This window comes from Bubalus kerabau, chromosome 6 (assembly GCF_029407905.1).
Source record: "Bubalus kerabau isolate K-KA32 ecotype Philippines breed swamp buffalo chromosome 6, PCC_UOA_SB_1v2, whole genome shotgun sequence".
In the NCBI taxonomy this organism is placed as follows: domain Eukaryota; kingdom Metazoa; phylum Chordata; class Mammalia; order Artiodactyla; family Bovidae; genus Bubalus; species Bubalus kerabau.
In genome coordinates, this window is record NC_073629.1 from 62,483,734 (window position 1) to 62,511,667 (window position 27,934).

Consider the following 27,934-nt stretch of genomic DNA (forward strand, 5'->3'; position numbering starts at 1 on the left):
CTTCCTTTTTCATTTTCCTTTCTCTTCTCTTTCCTCTGCCCTTCTGTCTATCTTCCTCCTAATAAAGGAACATTACATGATTCAAGTTAAAACTCATCATCATCATCATAAATTGATTCAACATCATTAAGTACAATCATGTGGCATTATCATCATCATTATCTCGGGCGGCTGGAGATGCCAAAGCATGTTCTTCCCCTCCTCTCTTTCTTTCCCACAGCTTCCAAGATAAGAGGATCTTTATTCTCACCATCAAACTCCCTATTTCTGAACACAAGCAAAAATATTATTTTCTCTTTCCTTCTCCCTTTCCCCAATACTATATACTGCCAATGTAATTTCTATAGTTTCTTCCCTTTATTTGTTTTACCAGTAATTATTTAGAGCTCTTTAACTGAGAAGAAATTGGCAAGAAAAGTTGGCATTGGACAGCATTGTAGATTTCACTCAATGGTGTAAAGTGGAAATGAGTTCCTGTGAAGTACCAATGAACTGGATTTTTCTATTAACTATTTAAGCAAGCATGCAAGATTATTACTTCAAAGCTTCATCTACTGCAATTACGTCTAAGTATGCCTGCACTGGGAAGATCCTAGATGTGATGTCAAAGGGTCATTTCCAAGTTACAATCATGCCTCACTTTCCATAGTAAAATGAAATACAGTCCCAGCTCACTGAAGGAGAGGATATGTCCATCGCAGGGTTACAGTGCAAGTCGAGAGATCTTCTTTCAGACAAATAGCTTAGTGTTGCTTCAAACATCATTTTATTTCCTAATTGGTAGTGCATACTTCTTTGCTGGATAAGTGGAATGGACTAGGTATGGCATGATCCTTAATTAATTGGTGTGCTAGCTACTTAAAAGGGTACACACCACTTGTGTTATTAACAGTGTCATGTCAGATTCAATGGATGTCATTATGGGGGTTCCTCAGGGATCAATTCTTGGACCATTGTTACTTATGATCTTTATAAATAAGCTGACAAGGCAGTGTTCTGAGTGTTGTGTGCATCCTTATGCTGATGATACAATCCTGGGTGGGAGAGCTCAGTTGTTGAGTGAACTCTATAGCAGCCCTGGTTCAGGGGTTCTTTAGATGGAAATTCAACAAAGCAAAGAAACACTTAGGCATTTTGTGCAGGAATTCTTTAAATCTCTGTTCAAAGGTAAGTTAAATGCTCAGGTACTAATGTGGTCGGAATGATCTTAGAGTAAGTGCTATTTTGGGCTATTATGGACTATTATGCTTGCATTTAAGTCATATCAAGTACATTGTATTTAGAAAGATAACTCAAAATGCTTACCATGAAAATGTAGAGGAAAATATAGGCAAATTTCTGCTAATGGAATAATGGGTAATAAGAAAACTAGCTGGCTTTAGCATAGATATTCCCTCCTCCTAAGTGTACTGTCTGACCTTCCCAGTCTGCACGAAACTTCCTACATATTTTCATTTCCTTGTGTTTACTTTTCAATCTTCCCACTAGATTTTCAACTTTTTGAGGGCAGGACCATGTCTTTAGCTCTGAGTCTCATAGTCCAGCCCACCACAGGTTACATCTTAGATGCTAAGAAAATGTTTATGGAATGAGTATATCAGTCTGTGTTTTGGTCAGGAAAAGAGAGCAAGAATGAGAGGGAGAAAATTATAGAGAGTCTACAGGTATTATGAAGAGGAAAAATCTTAATATAAAAAATGTGAATAATATAAATGTGGGACATAAAGTTCTAGAAGCCAGTGCCTGGAGGAGTGAAGAAAGAGTCCATCAGGACTTTTATCTGAAGCACTGTAGTGGGTGGAGACTCTGGAGCTCACAGAGATATTTGAGAAGCTGCTACTACTGTGGGACAAACAGGAGCTTGTAAAGGAGTTTGAGAAGTCTGCTGCTGTGGCTGTAGGTCTGGTCATCCTGACCATAAGGAGTGAGCCCCTGGAGTATACTGAGAAGCCACCATATCTGATGAACACAATCTTCCAAAAGTCATGGCCCCTCCTTTTCTTGGGCTCTCATTGTCAAACTTCAACTTGGGACCCTGCAAGGAAAGGGATTATGGAAGTGTAGGCTGGGCTTTTCCTGCACAAGGAAGAGAGAGTAGATTTTAGGCACACAGGGAGGAGTGATGCAAAGTTAACAGGTATGCAAATAAAGTGCAAACATCCTAACACAAAGGAACACTTGTTCACAGCTATTACCCTAGGTAGAGGAAGACTTTGTTTTAGGACATTATTTAAATATAAATTAAACCAACAGAAGAAAATACCTGCCATCTTCTCTGCATCATCTAAGGTTCGTGTTCATGTTAGTCGCTGAATCATGTCCGACTCTTTGCGATCCCATGATCTGTCCATGAACTCTCCAGGCAGGAATACTGGAGTGGGTTACCATTCCCTTCTCCAGGGGATCTTCCCAATCCAAGGATTGAACCCAGGTCTCCTGCATTGCAGGCAGATTCTTCACCGTCTGAGCCACCAGGGAAGCCCTCTTTAAGATTAGCCTGTGAGATAATAAAACAAACATGGGCAAAGGAATAAAAAGCACTGTCTTTGTCAATAAATGTTTTTGTTCTGATAGACTAGGAAAATTAACACAGTAAACAGGAATTAGTTATTTTATTGAGGATGATTGAGGAGTCAGGGTCAAGAATAATTTATATTTTATGATTTAACAGCTAAGTATCCCCAGAGAATAGTGCCAGTTCTCTGTCTTTGGGGCATCATAGACATGGCTCATTGAATCTGCCAGAAATAGTCTTGCCTGTCCTAGCTTGGAAGATAGTGATTAGATTGTTGTGGGTTTAGAACTATCCTGTGTGAACACCCTTCCAATCACTTCCTTCATATCACACTCTACCTTCACACAACAAACCGCAAGCAATAGTACTATAAACAAATGGTTCTTGACTGCTACAGTCAGGCGCAGTATCAGTTAATTATTGTAATTCTGTGCAGGGAATGTGCCATTATTTCTCTCTGAACTAAAAATAGTAAGAATGGACTTGGTGTCATGACTTCAGTTAAGACAAAATCCAAGAGAGAACAAAAATGATCTCCGTATTTTTTTTTTTTTTTGCTTATATGTCCAAAAGTTTTCTTTTTAAAAAATTTCCTATGGTTTGTACATAAAGAAGACATAACTCTTTTTTAAGGTAGAAATTCAGATAATATGACTATAGTTAGGGTTCATTCATTTACTCTGCGAATAGTAATGAAGAAGCATTTAATATGTACATGTCATTATATTAAGCCCTATGAGGGATACAGAAATGAATCTAAAGTAAGCTATATTCATAATAAATTTACAATCTGCTTAGGAAAATAAAATAAGCTCATAAATAACTCCAAAGCAGTGTGAAATATAAGTGATAAAATATTTAGATACACTACTGTGTAAGTAGTGAAACCAGGGAAGCTAGTCATTGTGTTTTGCTTTGTCGAACGAGTATAACTTGAATTCTCTCCAATTGGGTTTCTAGTTCCTACATTAAACTGCTTGTATCAAGGTCACCCATGACCTTCAAGTTGATCAGACTTTATCTTAGTTCACATGTCAGTGTTAGTAGACAAAGTTGGCTATTCGTTTGGACTTTTTCTTCACTTGACTTCCAAGATACTGAAGCGTTTTCTCCTATCTCCCTGATTGCCTCATCTTAGTCACTCTGGCTTATTCTTACTATACTCTACTTATACTGGCCCATGTTCTGTTCTTCAGGCATTCCAGGTACACTCACACCATAAAGCCTTTACTCTGAGTCTTCTTCTATCTGGATCATTCTTTTTCCAGATAACCATATGGCTAACTCTCTCACTTGCTCCAAATCTTACCTCAGATATTCTAGTGGGCTGAATAGTGACCCCTCAAAATACATGTCCACATCCTAACCCCTAGGACCTATGAATGCATTGTTGTTGTTGCTCAGTTGCTAAATCTTGTCCAACTCTTTGCAACCCCATGGACTGCAGCATGCCAGGCTCCTCTGTCCTCCACTATCTCCCAGAGTTTGCTCAAATTCATGTCCACTGAGTCGGTGATGCTATCTAGTCATCTTAGCCTGTGCCATCCCTTCTCCTTTTGCCTTCAGTCTTTCCCAGCATCAGAGTCATTTCCAGTGAGTTGGCTCTTCACATCAGGTGGCCGAAGTATTAATACACACTTACCGGGGAAAAAAAAGAATCTTAGTAGATGCAATTATGTTAAAGTCCTTAAGATGAGAAAATCCTGGATCATTTGGTTATTCCTTAAATCCAGTGATGTGTCCTTGTAAGAGATACGCAGAGGAGAAACACAGAGAAGGAAGGAGAACACACAGAGGAGGATGTCATACGATGATATGAGACTGTGACAGAGACTGAAGTTATGTACTCCCAAGCCAATGAATGTCAGGAGCCACCAGAAGCTGAACGAGGCAAGGCAGGATTTTCTCCTAGGCATTTCAAAGGGAGTGCAGTGCAGTCCCAACAACACCTTGAACTGGGTTCTGGCCTCCATAACTGAGAAAAACAAATTTATGTTGTTGCAAGCCACCTTGTTTGCAGTAACTTGTTGCAGAAGCCCCAGGAATCTAATAATAGATACCAAGTTTTCAATGAATCTTACCTTGACCACCCTTTTAAAAATATCTTCCCCTGTCTGCCGTGCCCTGATACTTCCAGTTTTGCTTACCATGCTCTATGTTTATGGCACATATCACCTTCTAAAATCTTGTAAGTTTACTTTTTCAAATATGTATTGCTTATCATCCATATCTTACTAAGAAAAACAACCCACAGTGGCAAAGATTTTTGTATGCTTTGTTCACTGATGTATCCCAATTGCCTAAAACATTATCTGGCACATGTTGGATACTTATAGATACTTGCTAATGAAAGAGCAGTCACAGGGCTTCCCTGGTGGCTCAACAGTAAAGAATCTACACAGAATCTACATGCAACAGAGCAACTAACCCATGCACCACAACTTTTGAACCTGTGCTCTAGAGCCTGGCAGCCACAACTACCGAGACCATCGCTACAATTACTGAAGCCTGTGCATCCTAGAGCCCATGCTCCACAGCAAGAGAAGTCACCACAATGAGAAGCCTGTGCAAGGTAACTAGAGAATGGACCCTGCTAGCCTGCATGCTGCAACTGGAGAAAAGCCTGTGCAGCAATGAAGACCCAGCACAGCCAAAAATTAAGAAAGAAAGAAAGCATAAAGCACAGTCACTAAATGAGAAGACACAGAAAATGTTTAAGGAACAATGAGATACACAGTCTTGAGTTTACCAATGGATCCTTGTAATATAGACCCGGGAAATCAGACTGGGAGAAATCTAGATTAAAGAAGACAATACATTGAAACATAAAAACCTACAGAAATTTATTTTGTGTAGGTACATTGTGTAATCAGAGCTATGCTTCCTCAGGCATAATTGATGATTCCTTCCTCGTTGAGAAAGTCATCCTATAAAATTTCTGGCCTTTCATGGATCTTTCACTCATTTCCATCAAGGAAAAGGTGGAACTTAGTTCATGGTGAAATTGATAAAGGGATAAACTAGAGTAGTTCAGAATATGCATTCCTCTTTTGAGAGACTACTCACAGGATGCATGTGATCTGCTCTCCAACACCATTAATTCTTAAGAGGCCCAGGTCCCTGCCTGGAAAAGCTTGTGAAAGTATAGCTAATCTAACTGACATAGGAATAGCTAAGGAACCTGCAAAGAATTCATGTTTTCTACTCTATTACCCCATGACCTCACTAGACAGAGTTACCAAAATAGGCAAAGATCCTTTGTTCACTGGCATCAGATAACTCAAGGCGAATTTTCTCCAATTTGTGATTTTCATATTACATCTCATTTGATGCAGAGTATAAAATGAAAAGGCACTCAAAAAGACAAAAAAAAAAAAAGTGTTTGGAAGATAGAAGCAAAGCATCACTTTTAAAATTGAGAATTAAGAATGTTTTGTAAACAGTACTTAGAGCTATCAGGACACATTAGTCTTCTTGTAGATAAGTCAAAGCTACTATTTTTCAAAAGATAGAAGGAGAGTACCTTTGCCTAAATCTAAGTTTTATATCTTACTAGCTTTTTAATCTGACCAATTATTTTGTGTCTTTTGACCTCAATTTCTTCATGTTTAACTTAGGATAAATTTTTGCTCATGTATTCAGTGCTAAATGACCTGTGTTCATGTGAACCTCCATACTTCCATGAGAAGGAATTTCTGCTATAATAACACTGCTAGTTTCTCTTCGACTCCTTCGTCTACTTACCTAGTTGGGTTTTGAGTGAAAGAAGTGACCATGTACTGCTCAATACTTTTGTTTGTTTGTTTGTTTTTGAACGTGGCCATTTAAGGGATATATATATACATATATATATATATTTTGTTTGTTTGTTTGTTTGTTTTCTGCTACTCTATGTTATAAGCTTAAGGAGCAAGCCCCATTGGGTAGAGGCCTGCAACCATCCACCCATTCCATGACTGGGAAATAAGTTTTTCTAATTAGAAGGTAAAGTATTAGCAAATCTACTGTGACCACACATATATCCTTTGTCCTCAATTTAGCCTTTATCAATAACAAAACTTAATTTTCCTTCCACCTCACTGATTTCTGTATTTATTTTCATATGGTTCCAAACTTGGGTAGGGAAGAGGTACATTATGAATGGCTTTCCTCAAAACTCTAACATCCTCTACAAATGTAAATTAATACAATTATTATGCAATATCTTTGAGCTGTGCTTGCAAGTGACTATCATGTGTATTTATTTTTGCTTGCTTTCTCTGCCACAAGCCCTGAAATATCTTTATCTTAAACCATCAAATTTTCTACACCAATAGCAAATCAGAAAAGGGCAGAGAAGGAAATAAATGAGATTAAATACTCAGTAAATTATATAGACTTGTAGTGCTGTGTAATTATGCAGTCTTTTACTGTATAATTCCCTGAAAATAAAAGTCTTCCTGTTCACACATTTAAATAGTTCTATTGGTTTCTGGGTATGTGTGTTTACAGTTTTCAATAAAAGAATCATTCTTTCTTATTTTTAGAAAAAAAAAAAGCTATCAAAAAGAGATTTGTTTTTCCATCATAACCCTGCTCTCCTTAACTCCTTCCACTCCTTAGTTGAGGTCATTACAACCCTGTACCCAGGGTAAAGGAAGAAATGCATCTATTTTTTTCCTCTTCAGTCTCAAATGGCTAGAAGACATGTGTCTTGAGCTTAGTCACCAAACAGTATATCCTCCAAGTCTGGGTTATATGTTTATTTAAGAGAAAACTATAGTTGTTTTAATAAGGTTATCATAGTCATACATTTTGTTTTTATGTGTTTTTATATAGCACCATTACTTGTGGGGTAATCTTATTGATATCATTATAATTTGTTTTATGTGTTAAGTAATGAAGAGGCCTTGCTAAGATTGCTATAGTTAAAGGTCTTCAGCATATTTTTCGATTTGAGCATATTCTCTGATTGAAAACACATAGTTTTTGCTCTCTGGTTTATGCCATTTGCTGTTGGAAATTTTAGCCCTTTTCCTTAGAAGTAGATCATATCCAATCATCCAGAAACTCTTCCCATGAGAAATGACCCATGTTCTACGTATGCAAAGCTCTGCAGCTTTTTACTTAGCCTGATATGTATCACTTCTTTCGATTCCCATGTGCTAGCACAGTGCCTGTTTGTGACCCAAACTTTCTTTCCATTTCTCTAACTTTTCAATCTGTAACACTATTGCTTGGTTGCCTTTTTTGTTCACATTAAAAATTCACAGATTTTAAGTGCTCTTATTACTCATATACCTTCAACCTATGTTCTCTGTTTTCCTTAATTCCTTAATCTGAGAAGATGTTCCTCAGAGAGGAAAATTCTGGAGTTGTTATGACATCTTATTTCACTAGTGAGATTGTTTATAGAAAAGTAGTTGCAGTTATTCAAGCAAGAATAACTTATTCATATGCTGTGCACTATAGCAGAGTTGACAACATCTGATAATGTATAAGAATCACTGGGGACAAACACATCATGACAGCTTATCTTGTTTTCTTAGGAATTATTCCATGCTAATTAGGTGCATTTATTATATTTTGAATATTTTTTTTATTTGTAGTACCATACAGAAATATACTTTTATGTGCTGAACATTCATGAATAAATGTACATGAATTACAGATAGCATCTAATCACCTAATTATCTGTTATTTGAACTTGAAAACTCTTCATATCTACAGCTAAAAAATGGAAAGAAGGAATGAAATTATACTGTAAGTATCATGGTCACTTACAGTCTCAAATAACTAGTCTGCTTTTAAAATAACATTAGAAAGGGACCAAGAGAGAACTTTCAACTTAGGTTAGGATATAGAAAGTTATAGAGTGCAATCTTTCCAACCTAACAAAAGGCCAGTTAAATGACAAAGTCATAGATTTTAAACCAATATGAAAGCTGAAGAAAGAAAAAAAGTCTACTGAGTGGAGAATTTTCTGAAAGGAAAGCACAGCTGCTTTCAGCCAAACTTTTTACAAACTTGCAGTGACCACACGTGGACTGGTGCGATGGATTAGAATTGTTAAAAGTCAAGGAGTGAGTCTGCATCTACTTGCCAAATCTTTCCCAAGACACTTCTCCTAACACAAAGATCTAATATGCCAAAAGCTAGGGCAGGGCAAGCATTCTGAAAGACACTTCCCTTTGGAATTTGTAGGGCCTTCCACTAGTGTAAGTCAGTGAAGGTTGCAGAGGAGAGCAGAGGGAAATCCCTCTGGGACACACTCAGAAGCTTTATCAAGAGAAGTCACTGACTGCAAAAGATACATGAAAAGGTCAAAGAACCAAAAAAAAAAAAAAAAAAATTCTTCCAAGACACTTTGAACTTTGACCCAGTGCAATACAGAGGTTGTCCAGAGGTTAGTACAGGAAAGCTGAGCAGAGAGAGTACTCCCAAGGTACAGAAAGCCAAGAGCAAAACTGGAGAGAAGAAAGAACTCACCAGTGACTAACAAAGCAAGCAGCTGGATATAAAGGAGACAGAGATCACCCACAATTTGAAAAGCTAGCAGGAGGCCTCTAAAGCATAAAGAAATCTCTGGAGTTTCTCAGTCAGTTGAAGCTAGTGGTGATTTGCTATTAACTAAAGTTGTAGCAAAGCCTAAATCCAACTCAATTACTTGATTAAGATTGAAAATACTGGACACACAGCAGCCTGACAGAAGGGAACATGTCTTTTTCTGGGAAATAGACATTATTTACTTCAGCCTCTAGTATTCCTTTATACGCAACGTGAAGCACATAATTAAAAGTCATGAGACACGAATCAAGAAAACATCACCTACAATTAACAGAGGACACAGTAGAAGCAAATTTAGAAATAGAACAGATGTTGGAATTATGAAATGGTGATTTTAAATCTTATGTTTCTATATTTCAGTATGTTAAAGAACAATGGGGGAAAGGTGGACAATAAGCATAAACATTTGGGGCTTTGAGCAGAGAGAAAAAAAAAAAAACAACACAGAAGAATCAAATAGAAATATAAAGGACATTATCAGAAATAAGGCTTCTCTGGTCACTCAGTCAGTAAAGAATCTGCCTGCAGTGCCAGAGACATGGGTCCAATCTCTGGGTTAGGAAGATCCCTTGGAGAAGGAAATGCCACACCACTTCTGTATTCTTGCCTAGAAAATCCCATGGAGAGAGGAGCCAGGCAGGCTACAGTCCACGGGTTGCAAGAGTTGGACACGACTTAGTGACTCAGCCACATATCAGAAATAAACGAAACATTCGTGGGCTGAACACAAGACTAGAAACAACAGTGAAAATAATCACTGAACTTGAACATCAGGAGAAATTATTCAAGTTGCAATGCAAAAGGAAAATATAAATGTAAAAGCAGAACTAAGTGTAAAAGATCTATGGAACAATATTAAAATATTAAATGATTTAACATATGAATGATTGAAATCCTAGCTAAAAAGAAAAGAGAAAATGGAGTAGAAGAATATTAGATTGAGAAAGAAATTACTGAGAATTTTTAGTAATTAAGGACATCAACTCTAGGGTCCAAAAAAGCAAAGTAAACACTAAGCCAGATAAATGTAAAGAAAATCACACTTATGGACTCCATCAAAATTCTGAAAGAAAAAGAAAAAATAAATAGGTCAACCAAAGGAGGAAACAATACATTTCATACCAAGAAATAAGAAGAAAGCTAATATGGTAGAGACTAATGATTCTCAACAAACACAAAACCCATGAATGCTTCCTTGTGGGGGAGGTGGGGAACTTTACATGTGTGATTAAGTAAAAATCTTGAGATGGGGAAATTTTCCTGGATTATTTTATGGCCGCAATATAATCACAAGGGACTGTAAGTAAAGGAAGAGGGTCAAAGTCATACAAAATTACTCGAAGAAAGCAGAGGGAAAAAAGAGATTGAAAGATGCTATGTTTCTGGATTTTAACTCATTATTTCTTTGGGAATTTTTGCAGAAACTAATGCCTGTGATCTCTGATTTTTATTTTGTCTCGTCACAATTTAACTCTGTTATTTCACTAATACTTTGTCGGTTGTTACATTCAGTAGTTACACTTGATACACCTATAAAGTCTCTAAACTTTTACAAAGTGTTGTCTTCAATCCACTCTTTTGTAGATGCAAAAGATCATTCTCCAGCATTTTTTTTTTCATTTTTCTTATTAGAATCAATCACTAAAGTCTTTTGTCTTTGTTAGTCTAATATCATCTGAATCAGAGCTATATTTTGAAGAACTATCATCTTCTGAGACACTAGTATATATGTCACACAGACAATCAGGAAAAGTATCTGCATAAAATTCACCAAAATATTCTTCACTCAAAAGTTTGTGATGCATCAATTTTAAAAATTTTTACATTTTTAACATATACACAAGATTGGAACAAAAAACTAATGGAACAAAATGTGGATGTTAACAACAGTCATAATGGTATAATGAACCCTTGATCAATTTTAAGCTCTCACAACTTCTCACAGTGATGTTAATTGTATCACTTTCTAAAAACATATTGATACATCTCTGGTCAATAATGTTCAGGTAACAAAAGATGTATCAATATGACTCCCAGTCAATAATGTGTTAAGATGGGAGATAGGGCTTCCAAGGAATACAGATCAAAGAATGGTGGCCTTTACAAACTAGAAAAGCAAAGTAAAAGATCATCCCCTAGAGCTTCTAGAAGCTAATCAGACAGCCCATATTAAGACCTCTAATCCCAAAGCTAAAAAAATAAATTTATATTGTTTTCAGACACTAAGTGTATTTTGTTTCAGCAATAAGAGAAAACTAATACAAAATTTGGCAAGGTCTTATAATACAAGATTAATATATAATAAATGAACTATATTTACATATATTAATGGACAATTAGGGAATAACTTTTTTTCAAAGACTATTAAAACAGGCATATAAAAAATTCAAATACTTAAAAACAAATCTAATAGAATGTATACATGACTAAAACCTAAATAGCATTGCTGGGCTTGAATGATAATCATTTAGAAGAAATATAGAAGAACATTTTTACAAACCTGAGTTAGGCAAAGATATGTTAAAGAAGTCACAAAAGCACTGACTGTAAAAATTTCTTAATTTAGAAAACCTTAAAAATTTGTAGGGCAAACTGGAAACTCAAGTGAGGTTTCTATGTTGCAATCTTGAGGCAGAATTTCTTCTCCAGGAAATCTCAGTTTTCTCTTTTAAAGTCTTCAACCAATTGGACTAGACCTACCCACATTATCCAGGATAATCTTCTTTACTTAAAGTCAACTAATTGTAGATGTTTACCATATATATTTATTACCACACAGGTATATGCTAAAGCTGAAACTCTAGTACTTTGGCCACCTCATGAAAAGAGTTGACTCATTGGAAAAGACTCTGATGCTGGGAGGGATTGGGGGCAGGAGGAAAAGGGGACAATGGAGGACGAGATGGCTGGATGGCATCACCGACTTGATGGACATGAGTTTGAGTGAATTCCGGGAGTTGGTGATGGACTGGGAAGCCTGGCGTGCTACAATTCATGGGGTTGCAGAGTTGGACACGACTGAGCGACTGAACTGAACTGAACTGATACACAGGAACATATTTTTATTCAAAACATAAACACTTAGATTAGTGATTGACTATCATCTATTCAAGTTGACATACAAAATTAACCAGTAGAGACACCATAATGAAAATTAGTAATCAAGCCCTAGCTTGGAGGAAAATGACATAGAACTTTTTTCTAAAAAAAAAAACTCATTTTAAAACTATAAAAACAATTACTTTAAATCAAAAACAAAAGAGAAACAATGCAATAAAGACAGGCAAAAAACCACAGGCTTTACAATAGATTTATGTATAATTAAAAAACAAATAAAATGCTACTCAACATTATTTGTTATAAGGAAAATATATACTGAAATTACAGTGAGAAACCATTGCATACTCATTAGAAAAGCAAAGGTCAAAAAAGCTGGCAATACCAAAGGCTGGTGAGAATGTGAAACAACTAAAACTCCCCTACACTGCTCATGGAAGTCAAGCTTGGTAAAATCACTTGGAGATCTGTTAGGCAATTTCTTATAAAATTAAGTATACACTTATATATAAACTAGCAAAATAACTTCTATGTTAATGTCCCCCAAAAATGAAATAATAAGTCCAAAAATTTATGCAAGTTGTCCATGGCAGCCTCGTTCAGAATAATCAGTAGCTAGAAAGACCCAAGTGTCCATCTATAGGAAAAGTGGATAATACTCTGTCATGTGGAAGATTACTAAGCAATATAAAACAATGTACTATTGATATATACAACAACATAGATGACTCTCCCATCATGGACAAGAGGAGAGTCTGGGGGAGAATGGACACATGCAAAAGTACAGTTGAGTCCCTTTGCTATTGACCTGAAACTATCACAACATTGCCAATCAGCTATTGTTGTTCAGTCACTAGGTCATATCCAACCATTTACAGCTTCATGAATTGCAGCATGCCAGGCTTCCCTGCCCTTCTCTATCTCCCAGAGTTTGCTCAAACTCATGTCCATTGAGTCAGTGATGCCATCCAAACATCTCATCCTCTGTTGCCCCCTACTCCTCTTACCTTTAATCTTTTCCAGCATCAGAGCCTTTTCCAATGAGTTGGCTCTTTGCATCAGGTGGTCAAAGGATTGGAACTCCAGCTTAATCACCAGTCCTTCCAATAAATATTCAGGGCTGATTTCCATGCTGTCCAAGGGACTCTTGAATGTCTTATCCAGCACCACAGTTCAGAAGCATCAATTCTTCAGCACTCAGTTTTCTTTATAGTCCAACTCTCACATTTATACATGACTACCGGAAAAGTCCTATCTTTGACTAGACAGACCTTTGTTGGCAAAGTGATGTCTCTGCTTTTTAATACACTGCTTAGGTTTGTCATGGATATTCTTCCAAGGAGCAAGTATCTTTTAATTTTGTGGCTGCAGTCACCCATCTGCATTGACTTTGGAGCTAAAGAAAATGAAATCTGACACTGTTTCCACATTTTCCCATCTACTTGCCATGAAGTTATAGGACCGGATGCCATGATTTTTGTTTTTTGAATGTTGAGTTTTAAATCAGCCTTTTCAGTCTCCTCTTTCACCTTCATCAAGAGGGTCTTTAGCTTGTACTATTGATATATACAACAACATAGATGACTCTCCCATCATGGACAGGAGGAGAGTCTGGCGGAAGGTCTGGGGGAGAGTCTGATGAAGGGACCCTTCATCAAGAGGGTTTTTAGCTCTTCCTCTTCACTTTCTGCCATTTAAGTGGTATCATCTGCATATCTGATGTTGTTGACATTTCTCCTGACAATCTTAATTCCAGCTTGTGATTCATCCAGCCTGGCAATTTGCATGATGTACTCTGCCTATAAGTTAAATAAGCAGTATGACAATCCTCCTTTCCCAGTTGTGAAACAGTTTGTTCTTCCATGTCTGATTCTAACTGTTGCTCCTTGACATACGTACAGGTTTCTCAGGAGGAAGGTAATGTGGTCTGGTATTCCCATCTCATTAAGAATATTCCACAACTTTATGTGATCCACACAGTCAAAGGCTTTGTTGTAGGCAATGAAGCAGAAGTAGATTTTTTTTTTCAATTTGTATGCTTTTTTGCTTTTTCTATGATAATCAGCTATACTCCAATTTTTTTTAAAAAACAAACTTTTTATTTTATATTGGAATCAGCTATACTATAATATAAAATAAAAAGTTTAAAAAAATATGAATGAAACCAGATGTAGAATAATACATACTGAATGATTAACTTTATATGATGTCTAAGAATAAGCAAAATTAATTTTCAGTGATATAATCCAAAGGAATAACAGGAATGAACTGCTTAGGAGAGTCATGAAGAAATATGCTAGAATGAAGGAAACTTACTGTATCTTATTTGGGTGCCAGTTACAATTATCAAATATACAATTGTCAAAATGCATCAACCTGAAGTTTTTAAGGTCTCTGTAATTTATTGTTTAAGAATTAACCCTCAGTGAAAAATAAGAATAAAACATGAGGTACAATAGCTTCTTGAAGAGACATTTTACTGCTACTGCTTTATAGAGGCAGTTTCCAAAATCTTGGATTTGAAAGAAAGAAAGTAGTACTCTAAAGAGGGTGCTCCTTTTTTCCCCAGAGAAAATGGCATGCTGCTTGATATTATTCATTTACCTCTAGAGACAGAAAGTGGAATAAAAATAGTAGAATTGCTTTTCTCTGAAACAAAACAGATCAAGTCTAATCAATTTGTGTTCATTGTGTGTGAAGAGATAGAAGCTTGCCACACAGAAGCAGTCTCATTAAATTTTTGCTTAAACTATTATACTGGTCTATATTTCAAAGGGGAGTTAATTGACACTGAAAATATTTGGGGTTTGAATTCTTTTTTTTAATATATCATGTCAGTCCTATCTGAAATATATAGTATCTGTAAGTCAAATATGAAAGCAAGACAAAGCTTGTTAAACACACATGGATACCAAGGGAATGGTTTCCTTAGCGATGATACCCACATGGACTAAGCACCCAGCTCAAATTTATGAGAGCAGCCGCACAAAGACAGAGTGCTAAATTGCTTAGATTATTACATGTGGACTACGTGTAGAATTTTACTAACGTATAATGAAATGTTTCACACGGAAAAGTTCTTTCTTTGAAAGAATTTATCTAGTACCATTGAGCATGCATGTCTCATACTACATATACATAAATACATATATATTTATGTATATATGTGTATTTATACATGATTAATACTATAACATCTGGCATTTTGAGGAACTGAATTTGCTGGAATGTTCTACATCCATTTTTCAATGATGACAATAGCAAATTTTTTGACAGAGATTGAAGAAAAAATAATAATATAGATGTTTACTTTGGAAGATATTTTCTAGGGAGAGGGTTTTAAGCAAAGATATATTACTTGAATCCTAGAGCTGAAAGGAATTAGGGGTCATCTGGTTCATCTTCTATGCCCAAGCTAGAACTCTCTCTACTACATTGACTGATGACCAATCTGTCTCTGATTGAATTCTTTCAGCAACAGGGAAGTTTCTACTTTGGAAATCAGCCCAATCAAATTCCTCTCTTGAGAAAAATTAATGTAGAGTTGTAAATACTGATTTCTTATAAGCTCTGGAGTTGAAAGTTTAAACAGAGTGAAAACTAGAGATTCAAATAAAATTGGGAGAAAGAGAAGTGAGACAATGTGAAGGACAGGAAGCCAAGTTATCAAAAAGGATAATGACAGAGGGGAAAAGAAACAGGAAGCCACATTCTCCTTGCCACAGTTGTCTTGCTTTCTGCCTCTTTCTCTCTACGTACTCATCCAAGCATTTTGCAGTCATCTGCGCTTGGGTTTAAGTACCTCAAAACATGTGCCACTTTGAGGGACAGCTGAAAACTGATCCAAACAAATAATTAGCATTGTCTGAAATGGCAATTATAGAGGCCCCATGTGATCTCACCACTCGAGTACCAGTCTTGGTTATCTCTTATTGGTGTACAGAGAGATGTTTGGGTTCTCGGAAGATGGAGCCTCAGCAAGAAGAAGCTGAGGAAATTAAGACTTTAACAGTTTGCCAAGCCACTGGAAGATGGATCCATTTTTGCCAATATAAAGTATTGCTGTTAAAACAAGATTCTTTTAAGCTAAAAGTAACGAAAACTCTCTTATATAAGTGACCAGTGGTTGTAGAATATTATTTCAGTTCTGTGAAATCATAAGAGGAGGAAAAAAGTAAAGATTTTAACAAGAGGAACTGGTCAAAAATATAAATAATCACGAATTTGAAAAACTTTTCTTTACCTTTGTCCAAGAAAATATGCTCACTTCCATCTGTACAAGTTCAGGTAAATTCACTGTTTTTATTATGCAAACGCTGTGCACTAGTTTGAAAGGTGACTTTTTTCTTAATTTTCTTTGTTACCCATTTTTGACAGTTTTAGGATACTTCTTCCTTTTGGTTTTATTTTCTGGATACACTTATTTTCTTCCATAAAAAGTATACACCTTCACAGTTGTAAGCATTTGTTCAGGTTTCCTCTCTAGGGAAAGAAGTTTATCTCAAAAGTCGCCTATTGCTGACTTAGAAATCCAATTCCATCATATCTATGGATAAGAGTGCCTCCAAGTATTATTTAATGATGTGGAATAGATGGATAAGCTTCAGGTATTTACCAGAAAATCAGAGTATAATTCCTTCTCCCAGAAAAGAAACTTAGCAATTATATTTTTTAAAAAAGTTTTGTTAATCCCTATAGAATGCCAAAAAAGAATAATATAAAAAATCAAATGTCTGAAACATGCTGATTATTCTAGTTAGAGCTACATATCAAGACCAGAGAATAAAAGTACTTATTGTCTTCCAAATTTAAAAGAAATTCTTAATTTAAAAGAAAATAAGAAGCTGAGCAAAAAATTCAGTTCTTAAAAGATTTAAAAAGTCTTCCATTTTAGTAGCCTTTTAAATACATGTCCTACTCTAAGGTAACACCATTTTCAAGAAATTTCCATGGGATGTATATTGGCACAAGGAATTTGGTAACAGATGTTAACATTTAAATGTATGTATCCACTAATGTCTTGTGTTGAAATATGTCCTGAGATGATAATTAGAAAATGCAGACACATATCTACATATTTACACATGTATGTGTGCATGTTTCAATATTCACTGAAATAGATTTTATAATAGAAAATATCCTAAACATCATTTGTAAGGAATAAAGTAAAAGATATATATAATCAGACGTGTGCATACACTCATGCTTAGACATTTAGTTATGTCTGACTCTTGGTGACCCTTTGGACTGTAGCGTGCCAGGGTCCTCTGTCCATGGGATTTTCCAGGCAAGAATACCGGGTGGGTTGCCATTTCCTTTTCCAGGGAATCTTCCTGACCCAGGGATTGAACCTCTGTCTCTTATGCCTCCTGCATTAGCAGGTGGGTCCTTTACCACTGGCACAACCTAGGAAGCCCATAATGCACAATGGGTGAGATTATTTATAAGTAGACTAATTAAGAGAAGCCAGGGTTTGGTGGACACCATATGAGTAAAATGTTTTATGAAGGATTTGTTATATGGCTATGAGATCCATCAACCTGCCAAAAACAGCTTTACTAAAGGCTTTTAGTTTTCTAATATCACTTAGTAGCTTGAAACAATGACATTTATTTTCTCATAATTCTGTAAATCAGGAATTTAGGTAGGGTTCCTCTGGGGAATTCTTCTGTTCCACATAGTATTAGCTGAGGCCATTTATGAGGTTACAGTCAGTTGATAGCTGGGGATAAGATCTCCCAAGATGGATTCATTACATGTCTGGAACTCTGAAATATATGGAAAACTAACATCTCTCACCCTTTTCCTCTCTTTCTCTTTGTCTTTTTCTATGTGACTTTCTGTAAGGCTAGTTTAGATCTTTTTCAGTTCAGTTCAGTCACTCAGTCATGTCCGACTCTTTGCAACCCCATGAATCACAGCACGCCAGTCCTTCCTGTCCATCACCAACTCCCGGAGTTCACTCAGACTCACGTCCATCGAGTCAGTGATGCCATCCAGCCATCTCATCCTCTGCCGTCCCCTTTTCCTCCTGCCCCCAATCCCTCCCAGCATCAGAGTCTTTTCCAATGACTCAACTCTTCGCATGAGGTGGCCAAAGTACTGGACTTTCAGCTTTAGCATCATTCCTTCCAAAGAACACCCAGGACCGATCTCCTTCAGAATGGACTGGTTGGATCTCCTTGCAGTCCAAGGGACTCTCAAGAGTCTTCTCCAACACCACAGTTCAAAAGCATCAATTCTTCAGCTTTCTTACAGTCCAACTCTCACATCCATACTTGACCACAGGAAAAACCGTAGCCTTGACTAGACGAACCTTTGTTGGCAAAGTAATGTCTCTGCTTTTGAATATGCTGTCTAGGTTGGTCATAACTTTCCTTCCAAGGAGTAAGCGTCTTTTAATTTCATGGCTGCAGTCACCATCTGCAGTGATTTTGGAGCCCAGAAAAATAAAGTCTGACACTGTTTCCACTGTTTCCCCATCTATTTGCCATGAAGTGGTGGGACCGGATGCCATGATCTTCGTTTTCTGAATGTTGAGCTTTAAGCCAAGTTTTTCACTCTCCACTTTCACTTTCATCAAGAGGCTTTTTAGTTCCTTTTCACTTTCTGCCATAAGGGTGGTGTCATCTGCATATCTGAGGTTATTGATATTTCTCCCGGCAATCTTGATTCCAGCTTGTGTTTCTTCCAACCCAGCGTTTCTCATGATGTACTCTGCATATAAGTTAAATAAGCAGGGTGACAATATACAGTCTAAATCCCATTATAATCTAGTAGATCTGACAGTATATCTGGGGCAGATAGTGATGAGGTATTCAGCCATCAGCATGCCCCTACAGGTGATCACAGTTCCAATTTAGGATTTTAGAGCAAAGTTATGCTATGCACACACTTATTTTCCTTTGAGAAACAGCTTCTGATTTCTACTAAGATTTAGTAAAAACTTAACACTTGGCTGTGGGCTACCAATGAACAGTGCAATCTGAGTTCCCCCTTTCAGATTCAACATTGTCTCTAGTTTGTTGTCTTACAAACTCAACATTGTGAGTTTCCCCTTACAAACTCAGCTATCTGAGCAAGCACCCTATCACCAAATAGAAGTGTTCTATAGAAGACTGCAGAGAAGGCAATGGCACCCCACTCCAGTACTCTTGCCTGGAAAATCCCATGGACAGAGGAGCCTGGTAGGCTGCAGTCCATGGGGTCGCTAAGAGTCGGACACGACTGAGCAACTTCACTTCCATTTTTCCTTTTCATGCATGGAAAAGGAAACGGCAACCCACTCCAGTGTTCTTGCCTGGAGAATCTCAGGGACAGGGGAGCCTCGTGGGCTGCCGTCTCTGGGGTCGCACAGAGTCAGACACGACTGAAGCAACTTAGCAGCAGCAGCATAGAAAACTAAGCTTTGAGAAAAAGCCCCAAAGTACAAAAAACTACATGAGCAAGTGGCTCAGATTTTCACAATCCCTACCTACTACATGCCTTCTTCTATTTCAACCCTTAACTATGACTTTATGGAGAAGTGTATATAACCAAGTGACCAAAGACAGAAATATCAGGCCTAGTTTACAGATGGCTCTGCATGATACACTGGTACTGCCTTAAAGTGGATGATCACAGCACTATACTTTGTAGGAGAATGGTGAAAGAAAATTCACCAATCAGCAGAACTTCAAATAGTATGCCTGGTTGTTTGTTTGAAAGGAGAGATGGCAAGAAGTATGGATCTACATTGATTCTTGAGCAATGGCTGAGTGTTCAGAAACTGAGAGGAAACACAACTAGAAAATTACATGACAAGAATTCTGAGGGAAAGATATGATCATAGATTTCTCTGATTGGTCACAGTGAGGAAAGATATATATGTCCCACCTGAAGGCTCATCAAAAAGCAACCTTAGCAGAGGAAAGGCTATTTGACTATCAGTCATCCTTCTTTCCCATCTGACCTTGTTTTTGCCCAAAAGGATTATGAACAAAGAACCCACGCTGACAAGGGTGGATGAGACACTACACATAAGCTCAGATACATGACCTTTCAATTACCAAGGCTATAACCACTGCCAGGTGTCTACCTGGCCAACAGCAGAGACCAGCCCTAAGACCCCATATGGCAGCAGTCTCCACATGCTAGAGATCCTCAAGCTGCTTACCTACTGTTGGCTGATTACATTTGAACACTTCCCTCCTAGAAGGGATAGAACTTTGTTCTCACTGGACTAGATACTTTCTGTGGATACAGATTTGCGTTCTCTGCCTACAATGCTTTTGCCAAGATCACCACTGTGGACTTACAGAATGCTTTATTCACCATCTGGGTATTCCACTCAGCACTGATTCTCCACAGGGAACTCATTTTATAGCAAATGAAGTGTGGCAATGGGCTTGTGTTCAAGGAATCTACTGGTCTTGCCACATTTCCCATTGCCCTGAAGCAGCTAACCTGACAGAATGATAAAATGGCCACGTGAATAATTAGTTACAGCACCAAACAGATGACAACACCTTGCAGAGCTAGGATAATGTTCTCCAGGATGTGGTCTACACTCTGTGTCGGTAGCCAAAGAATGAATTTCCCTCATACCTAAGATTCACATGTCTGGAATCAAAGAATAAATATTGGGAGTAACTCTTTCCACTATTAATCTTAATTATCTACTAATGAATTCTGTTCTTTTCATTCTTGCAATTTACAGCTCTATTTGGTTTATAAGTCTTAGTTCCCAAGAGTAGTATATTTCCACCAGGAAATACAATTGCAGTTCCATTAAACAGGAAACTTTAGGCTCTTGGTATTAGTGAACCAAGGGCAAAAAGGTTATTAGTGTACTGAATTTGATTATTGGTTCTGACTATTAACAGTAAATTGTGTTGCTTCTACGTAATGAAGACAAGGAGAACTATATCTGAATACAAATCATTGTGGGCACCTCTAAGCACTCCAATGTCCCATGATAAAAGTTAATGTAAAACATCAATAACAGGTAGAGATACAGGTAGGAATACTTATAGCACAGATTTTTCAAAGATGAAGTTTTGAGTCAACAAATAGTAAAGGGACCATGACCAGCTGAGTTGCTTGCTAAGGTTGAAAGAAATATGGGGAGTGGAAAAAAGAAGTTTACAAATATCATAAATGAGAATGGTAATGGTAATGAGTATTTCCTCCTTACTTTGATAGAATTTTTTTATGGTAAATTCTTCCTTTGCATTCTTTTGTTTCTCCTCTTTCCATTCTTTTTTTCTCTATAGCTTGCTGCTATAGTTTAATATAAAAGAAATTCCTCAGTCTGAAGTAATTTAGGGTGAGATATTATGATAGTAAATAAGACATTTCAACACTCAATAGATTAGGGACTATCAGCAAAATTGTGGGCAAGAAAAGCAAATCCTCACCCAGAACAAGTTTTTATTCAAGTTACATTCAAAGTGTGGCCATTTCTAGGATGTAAAGAGAAGTAATGAAACAACTTCTATCAGGCAAACTTATCCCTCTGGGATTGAGGCTACACAGAGGGCTCTATGTTGACTTTTGGTGTTGGGCTAGTCAATCTTTGAACAGGGACCATAACCAAATCAGTAGTAGAAAGTCTATGTTAGCATCGCTATGTACATCCTGAATTCCTGCCATCATGGCCACTTTGTACAAGAGCATCTTGCAGATGAGGTCAGGGACGAGGAGACACTGCCTCAAAAATTAAGATTATGAAATTCAACCACTTGCAAAAACACTGGGAGAATAAAGAGAGAGAGAGAGGAGGGAGGAAAGTAGGAAAACAGAGGAAGAACAATGATTTCTCTTTCTTTCTGCCTTTTGATCCTCCACTTTTCTGTCTCTTAATAATAAAATCGAAGAAATGCAATTTGCAAACTCTTGGCCCTAGCATCACATAGCAGTATTGAAGGATAGGTAAGGGGTGGAAAGATAGTAGAAAAAGAATTGGCACATTAACCCCATTACATCCTATTGTGAAACCTTCAACAATAAAGCAGAAATACAAATAAACTGAAATATGGCATATGAATCAAGAACAATTGGCAGTCTTTTAGGATTTAATAATAACATTACTGAAAATTCAGTTCAGTTCAGTTCAGTCGCTCAGTCGTGTCCAACTCTTTGCGACCTCATGAATCGCAGCACTCCAGGCCTCCCTGTCCATCACCAGCTCCCGGAGTTCCAGCTACCTATATGCGGCCTTTATTGGCATAATCAATATTTTTACCCACCCTATTGTGTATTTTTAGTTCTTGAAAATTAATATTCAAATATTTCACAATAAATTTAATGAAGAATAGGATAAACTGCCACCAAAGGGCCATAGATCTGAAGTGGTATAAACATGTAGAGAATTCTCCTAGCAGAAGAAAGGAAAACACAGTTGCCAATTAGATTGCAACCCACTTTAACCTGAAATTACAAAGAATTTCTAGGAGGTAGAGTGGGTGCATTTCAGCCCTGAAAAACTATGTTCCTGTCTCTACTTTTCCATCCACCTAAATAACACTAGGTCTGTAGTCCTCTGAGATATAGCTTGATTCAAGCTTTAACTGTTTCACACATATGTTACAGCTGTGGTTCCAGCAGATGTAAACAGAATAGCTTTGCACTGACAATCAAACAATTCTTGTGAATGAATACTGATCATATATGCACAGCAGTTTATCTAGCACAATGGGCCATTTTGCCCTATGAAGTATATACATGAAATTCAAGCTTATCAGAACGATAGCAATGTCTTGTGTTTGGACCTGACTGCAACAAATTTCCAGACGTTCTTGATTCTTCAGCTGACTGTCACTGACTCTCTGATCTTGGGCAAGTCATTTAAACTTTAAAAGTTTGATTCTCCATCTGTAAAATGGGATAATTAGATTGACTTTAAGATGTTCAGATGAAAGGAATGATGTAAGTGCATAATAATCTTCTCATCAATAGGAAGGCAAGATTATCTACTTAGGAAAGTGTGTAGTACTAGACAACTAGGGTCAAAGGAAAAAGACACATAAGAAGATTTTTATAATTACACAAAGCTAATTTGACTAACATTCATTAAGACAGGTATCTATTTTATTCCACACATTATCTCTTCTGCAAGATAGAAGATTCTATCTTTGCAGTTCTTTAATGATACTAATGTCCCCACAAATGAATTCACTATGATTTATTGTTCCCATGAGAATTTTAAAAGCACTGCTCAATATTTTTTCTAAATGCTTAAAATGCTCTCTACAAAATGAACATTATTTTGTTGCCTTGAGATTAACTGTAGATAAAAATGCACATCTAGTTCTTTTAGGTTATAATACAATTTAGTTTCTGAACTTATCAAGTCAAAGAATAGTAGATACTCTATACAAGATTTAGACTCTTGTCTTCCTTTTGGTAAATAGTACCAGTGAAGTTATAATTTCAAAAAAAGCAAAGTACACCCAATTTTGATATTATTTTAAGACATTCTTTGAAAGTAAGTTCCAAAGGTTTTCTTTTTTCAAGCTGTTCCCTGAAATTGGGCACTGGTTTTAGGATTGACTAGAATAAATTATGAAAGTGGTATTATAGATACATAAATACAATAAAATCATTAAATTTCTTTCCACTATCTTTTTTTATGAGAAATATATTTAAGATTTTTTTAAATTCTGTGTATTGGTCAATAATGTGCACCTTTACAAAAAAAGAAAAAAAAGATACGAGAGAGAGAAAGAGAAGGAATGGGAAAAGAGAGGAAGACGTTGTCTTCAGGGAAAGCTTAAGTTTTACCCTGCTCTAAACCTCCAATGCAGCTGATTCAATTGTCTTGTCTCCAAACACTGAAGTATCTTGCAGGAGTTCTAACTTTTAACTGAAATGTTTATGTATAAACACTACATCTATATAGTCATCAATTCCTTTTTTACAGATTAATCACAATAAGTTTTGCATGTAATTAATAATGACATAATTTTTAAACAGTTACAACCTAAAAACCAGGAAGAGGTAATAATCTGGGAAAACCAGGTATAAAAAGGAAGCATCTGAGGAGTGGTTTTCTGGGGCAACTCTTTGGTTTCTTGCTGGAGTAAATGGAAGTGTATGATTAATGAAATCTTAGATCTTTAAAACAAAGTGACTAGCTAGATAATTGTCTTAAGTCTTTTACCCAAAGGGGTAAACTTACCAATAGGTTCTCTTTACACTGTCAGAGAAGACCTCCATTCTCAAATGTATTAATATGTGGGCATAATTTTAAAATTTTATGGATTAATGCAAACAGGGACAATAAATTAAGCAAACTTAAAAGTGAAATACTTCCTTTTATCCCTCTCCTGAATATCTTCTCAATATCTGGCTATTCTTATGCCTCCTTTAGGTTACATCTGTGTGGCATGCTGGCCTTCACTGGCTGTCATGAAAGAACTTGATATATGACCTTTTCCCTGTGTCTGGGAGAAAGGTGGGGGATATTTAAAAACACAAAGTTCAAGTGATATAGCTAACTTCAGAATGAACTGAGTGAACAATGACATATGAGTTCAGCACTGTGAAAGGAGTCAAAAGTAGGGATTTAAGGACAGAGAAAATTCTTGCTAAGTAACGAGGCAGCCCAGGATAATTGAATTTTAAAAAGATCCAAAGAGTTGGCTGGAGATACATGAGCAAAGTCTAACTTTCTGGGAAGAAGAATGGTAAGGGTCCAATAAGTTGTCTGGGGAGGTTTCCCAGGGCACCAAAATGAAAATGAGAAAAAGGGCAGAGCATGGACATATGGGGTGAAAGCTAAATTTTGATGATCATGTTGGTACTATATATAAATTTTCTTATTCAACTCTCAAGTTGAAATGGCCATTAGCATACTTATAAAACTAAGTGTTAGTAGTCATACAGCTAGAAAGAGGCAGAAACTGCATCAAAACCTGAATCTTTTTAACTTCACAGCCCATGACCTTTACAAATATCTTTCATTTTGCAGATAAGAAAACTAATATTAAGTCATCTGCCCAAAGCCCATATACTTAGAAACAGCAATAAAGACAGTCATCCTGATACCAGTGGAAGGTAGCAGACTAATTCCAGAACACACATGCTGTTGGATTAAAGAACCTAATAAAATATCATAGTTTATTCTCAGCAATGCAAGGGTTGGTTAAAAGAGAGAATTCAGGCAAAAAGAGACTTTAGGTAGGAAGCAATTAAAGACTGCTAGTTTTATTCACCTCTTAGAAAGATGTCTAAAAAACTTTCCTAATCAAGAAAAAGAATAAGACTAAGATTTAGTGGACCATCTCTATATAAGAAGTCAAATAATTAGCAATTCACGATATGCAGAAGGCCAGGAAATTCTAGCAGTTGCGCCTGTGAGAGTAATCAATACTCCAGGTAGGAGGTCTGGGCTACATCCAGTAGGGAGGTTTTTATCAGCCATATTGATGCCACAGACAAATGAACAGATAGCAATGGAAACTAGAAAACAGAGCTAGAGACTAGAACGATAGTCAATCCATAAGTAGAACTCAGAATCACTGATCAGAAATTAGTACAGAATATATAAAAGTAAGCAAAATAATGCTTTTGGATGTATGAAATAGCATTTTTCCTAGACAACCTATAAGCTATTCAATCACCAGCAGCAAAATACATTAAACTATCATACTAAGTCTTACAAGAAAGTGATATATTAATAAATTAACAAATATATCCTGACTATGTTCTAGCTGGTATACAACAATGAAGAAGACAAAGTTTCCACCCTCAGAAGGCTTATTTTCTGATGCAGGAGACAGACAATAGAAAAATAAACATGTATAATAATGTTCAGTGGTTGTTAGTACTAAGAACAAAACTTGAAGATAATGGATGGGAAGCTTAGGGCCTCTGAGAAAGTGAGAATTTCAGGGTGAATTTATCTGAGGTAGTGACATTTGAGCATACACAGAAATGAAATTAAGAAACTAGCCCTGGGAATTTTGAGTGAAAGAAAACAAAAGGTGAAAATCCATAAAAAATAAACAAACTTGATGTCTGAGCAAAAACAAAGAGATCAGTGTGGCCAGAGCAGAGTGAGCAAGGCAGGGAGTCATAGGTGAGGTCAAAGAGAGAGGGTTCAAATCATGTAAGGCTATGTAGGTAAGGAGTCTAGTCCAAGTGTGAGCGAAAAACCTGACCCTCAGTTGTCATTTTCAAAGGATCAGTAGACTTCCCTGGTAGTTCAGTGGTTAGGAACCCCCTGCCAATGCAGGAGACATGGGTTCGATGCCTGGTTAGGGAAGATTCTACATGCTGCAGGGCAGCTGAGCCTGCTGCCTGCAGCTACTGAAGCCCACACACCCTAAAGTCTGTGCTTTGCAACGAGAAAAACCACCACAATGAGAAGGTTGCACATCATAACTAGAGAGTAGCCTCCTCTCACCACAACCATAGAAAGCCCTCTCGCAGCAACAAAGACCCAGTATAGCCAAAAATAAAAATAAATAGGTAACTAATTAAAAAAGAAGTGAGAGCTCTACTACCAGATTTCCTGGCAGTGCATCCAGGCTCTTGATTTATTGACTATAGTCCTGTGCAAGTTTATCTACCTGGGTCTCAGTTTCCTGATTTATATATTGGGAATAAGAAAATTATATACCTTATAGGATTACTGTGATGGCCCAGATATACTAATAGACCTATAGAATTTAGAATAATGCATGGCATATATTAAGTTCCCAATGAATGTTGAGTATTGATATCCACTTCAGATCCATTCCAACATCCAGTGTACCCCAGTTGCACTCTGGGCATCAAACAATAGCTATTATGAAAAACATAACTAGCACACATACAAGAGCTCAAATTTCACAAAACCCACACTTTGGATACTTTTATGAATCAAATCTATAAATATTTAGAGGCTTCCCTGGCACTAATCACCATCAATGCTTTCATTGCAAGGCAATACACACCAGGAATTTTCATGAGAGGTATCATGAATAGGACAGATGCCTTTGTTCATAAATCAGGTAGTGACCTCAATCATTAATAAACAAATCAGAGCCAGAACAGCAAGAGAATGTAAAGAGTAATTTGGTAAGGAATTGAATAAATTTATTCAACACAAATAATCAAAACAAAGAATTTATCCTTAATCCTGCCATGCTAATGGCTTCTGTTAAAATGAAAATGATTAAATCAAATTTGGCTTTAATTTGTTGTGGCTAGATTCAGTTTTTCCCAATGTGATAAATTACTGTGAGAGCAAGTCACATAATGTGAAATTTACTATGAGCCTGCTCTTGCATGAAAGTGGAATGAAACAAGAAACAATTGAAGAGTTATTTAGCATAGAGTTCACTGAATTCAAGAAGGAAAACATATTCTTAAAATCTTACATACCTTTACTACTATTTCTCTGTTGTTAAAGAAAGAATTACTTTTACATCAAGATGGGTAATCTTCCATGCCATGGCTTGCTGGGAGCTTCTTGGAGCAAACCATATCTGTGATCTGGACAATCTTTCAACTTCACAGCATCACAGAATACTTCTTCTGTGAGACATGCCAAAAATAGCTTGTGCCAACCTTCTCAGTTTGTAAACCAGGAAAATGAGGCCCTGAAAAATCTAACAACCTCTCCAAGCTCCACTTGGGTCAGAGCCAGAAGTTGCTTTATGTTCTGTCTGGTCCACATGGGAAAACTGTGTGTGTCAGTCACTTAGTCATGTCCAATTCTTTGTGACCCTATGGACTACAGCCCGCCTGGCTCCTGTGTTCATTGTATTCTCCAGGCAAGAATATCAGAGTGAGTAGCCATTCCTTTCTCTAGAGGATCTTCCTGACCCATGGATCGAACCTAGTCTC

The 27,934-nt window shown here is 36.8% G+C and overlaps 1 long non-coding RNA gene across 1 annotated transcript; it reads right to left on the bottom strand.

Annotated features, from left to right (window-relative positions):
* LOC129656179 (uncharacterized) lies at positions 1 to 27,916 on the bottom strand. Its single transcript, XR_008716250.1, has 3 exons — positions 27,470 to 27,916; positions 2,264 to 2,497; positions 1 to 58 (listed from the first exon to the last, which is right to left on the bottom strand). It is a non-coding gene; the product is annotated as an uncharacterized LOC129656179 (long non-coding RNA).
* Between the last annotated feature and the right edge of the window lie 18 nt (positions 27,917 to 27,934).